The sequence below is a fragment of the Saccopteryx leptura genome, chromosome 3 (genome assembly GCF_036850995.1).
Source record: "Saccopteryx leptura isolate mSacLep1 chromosome 3, mSacLep1_pri_phased_curated, whole genome shotgun sequence".
NCBI lineage: Eukaryota > Metazoa > Chordata > Mammalia > Chiroptera > Emballonuridae > Saccopteryx > Saccopteryx leptura.
In genome coordinates, this window is record NC_089505.1 from 143,397,896 (window position 1) to 143,401,289 (window position 3,394).

Genomic DNA, 3,394 nt, shown 5'->3' on the forward strand with positions numbered 1-3,394 from the left:
TTTGTGCATAGATCTTCAGGTATATCGAAAATATTCTTCCATATCCTTTCTCAAGAGCTCAGTGGGGTAGGACAGGGAAAAGGCTTAAATCCACTTACTGGGAAAACATCATAGACTATTTGCTTCCTCTGTTGGCATTCTCCAATTTCCTTCCAAAGAACTCTCATCTAGTTTGAAGAAATGAAGTAGGTAACCTATTTCTTCAACTTTCCTTTCAAAGTTATTTATGGTATGTTGGGCAAACAAATGTGTTAGGCTTGCTAGCTTGTACTTTGCCTGATTGGTGCCTAAGCACAGGGCAGCACCTTGTGTGTATAGTCTATGTAAGGCTGCAGGTGCTTGCCTTTAGGGTGGTAGATTGCAGATTGCCAGCCACCATTGGGAGGGACCATTTTTGCTATTGTTTGCCAGAGAAGGAGTTTCCCCACCCCAGCCTGTTTGCTCTTCAGCTGAGAGAGAGAAGCAGATTTGCCTGCCTGCTTGCTCAATGGCTGTTGCGAGACTCTAATAAATGGAATGGCCCACCATTTTCCCACTCTACAGTTTCTTTACTGTCTGCCTGAATCCAGTGTGAACATGCATGACCACAGCCACCAGCCTTACAGTATTTATTATCTGAATTCTTTAAAGTCTAAAGATTTGAAAAACTAAGACTGGAGTTTTATAATCCTAAATGGTTAAATTTTTTTGTATGCTTTTGTGCTATATTATTACTCTAGAGAGTGAAGTGCAAAGTGTACAAGACAATCTGAAATATTTCAAATACTAGCCTTGATATTTGCTTTCCTTGAAAATGCTTTTGCATACATACTCCTGTACCTTTCTCCATTGTTTTTTATATGTCTATTTATCCTCCAGTTGCCTGTCTTCTACACAAACTGCAACAACAGGAGGTAACCTTATTGTTTCTGCAAAAGAACTGATTTTTAATTTTCTGTTTATAACATTAGTGTCCTCTGCACACTGAAAAGAAGTATAGATGCCGTAACACCTACTGTAAAGTAAATGTTATACTGTTATTAAATATTCTCCTCTCTGCCACAACTCCTTCCTATTGGCTTGGGTAGCTCAGCAGATTAATCCTGTATTTGTACTATATTCAATACCGTACGAACTTCAGAAGTTCATAATAAACTCTTAAATGTTATTGATATGCTTAATGCCAAGCAAGCAGCCCAGATCAAAGAGTGAGTAGAGTGAGATCCAATTTGACCTGCTATTGTTGAGGAAGGGTCACATGTCCTGGACCAATATCACAAGTTTTACAGTAACTGACTATTTTAGTGATCACAGTGTAGATGTCAACACTAATTGCAACAGAAGAATATATTTAATATAACACCTCAGTTTTGATCTAAAGGACATTAACTATTAGTCTAAAGACAAATGTATAACAGGGAAACTCTAGGTTCCATGCCCATGATAAATAAATCTTACATAAAATTGACCTTTAGTGATTAATTAAGCTGAAGAATTTTTATTTCCTAAAATAAATCCCTCTTAAATCCTAACAAAAACCCTTTGTCTAATTATAAAAACACTATTAAAATAAAATCACTATTTCCTTTATGTATGTCAGTTAATCTTATGCTGTAGTATTCAGACTTTATAGTCATTAAGTTAATATAAAATATAGAGTGTTTGGGGGGGGAAGGAAGATGAAATGCTGAAAATGCTGTTCTTACAAAGTGATGTTTACAAATGGGCACTTACATCTTTAATAGACCCATTGTACCGATTCTCATCTTCATAATCTGTTATTTCATTTCAATGCTTTTATATAGGATTATTGATCAACTGGGAATACTATTTCTCTTCATTGATGATTCCTTATAATCTTTTATGGTGTGATAAGAGGCACCTAAATGTCAGTAGAGAAATTCAGTGTTTTTCTGAAAATCAACACATTTCTTTCACTTAGTTCTTTTTTTTTTTATCCAAGGTACTAGACTTGGTTTTGAAGGCAGCAAAATGATGAAGAAAGCATTGTTATAAAAGGAGACAAGTACACAATTAAATTAAAAAAATGCATGCCGAACAGTAAATAAAGAATAGGGTTTTTTACTATTAGAAAATTCAGTTGTCTGAATGTGAACATCCAGTTGGAGAAATCAAGTTTTCATTGAGACATTTTCACCTAACATGACTTAAAAGGTGTCTAAAACTTGAAAAGCTGACATCATGAATAAAAACAAGAAAATGTAAATAAATTTCATGGAGATGGAAGATAACATAAGTAAGTTAGAAAACTATGGAACATAGTCAAGAAGTAGGTTATACCTGTGTAGCAGGATTGTGGAGTTATTTAAAAGCAAAAGGTAAACTAAAAATGAGTCTGAAGCCAGATACTGAAGGACCTTAAAGATCAAGTTAAGAGGATCAACCGAAATTGTTAAGCAGTAAGAAGCCACTGAGGAAATGATTTTACGTGGAGCATGTTTTCTTACAGTTTTCCTGCATTACAAATAAGTATCACATATAAAAACTAACTCCTATTACTCTTTCTTCATCTGTTTATTATGTCTGTATCTTTTATCTAGGTTGTAGATGTCGATCATATTTCCTTCCCCTCTCCCTCTTACCCCAGTGAGCTCTTTTCCAATCCGGCTTTCTGTTTTATTTTTTGTATTTTGTTTTGTTTTTGTTTTTTTGCATATGAGTGTGTGTGTTTGTGTTTCCTACCAAAGATGGGCAATAGTTTTTGATATGTATTGTGATGATTTATGGTTGTATTGTGTAGGAAACTTAACATCAATTTTCTACCCTTTTTCCCCTTTCTGTTTCTATCACAGAGGCTGATAGAATATGTATTTACTTTTTCTTTTTGTGAGAGAGATAGAGAGACAGGTTGGAAAGAAGATGAGCATACTTACTTTCTTGTATTCTCTTGCAAGTAGTGAGGGGTCATGTAATATAGCTCTTGATGTGTAACTGAAAGTCTGCTGAAATGACTCCTGAGAAAGTTCTTCCTTTCCTGGTTAAAAGAATTGGATCAATATCATTGACACCACTTTCTTTCTCATTTCTTCCTAGAATATATATGATATTGCTTGTAACTGAGGCAAAGATGTGGCATGGGGGAAATCAAGAAAATTTCAGAAATAGTTGAACTATTGAACCAATATTAACAGAAATCTACAGATATCTTTAGATATCTGATTATATGACAAAAGTGTATCCCAAATTGCTTAATTCACTTTTATTTTACTTGCCACCAAAAAAGTTCCTAATTAGTATACAATGTTTATTTATTTTATATAATTTTTTTTTGTATTTTTCTGAAGCTGGAAACGGGGAGAGACAGTCAGACAGACTCCCGCATGCGCCCGACCAGGATCCACGCTCTGCCCCCATGGGGCGTCGCTCTGCCTCGACCAGAGCCACTCTAGCGCCT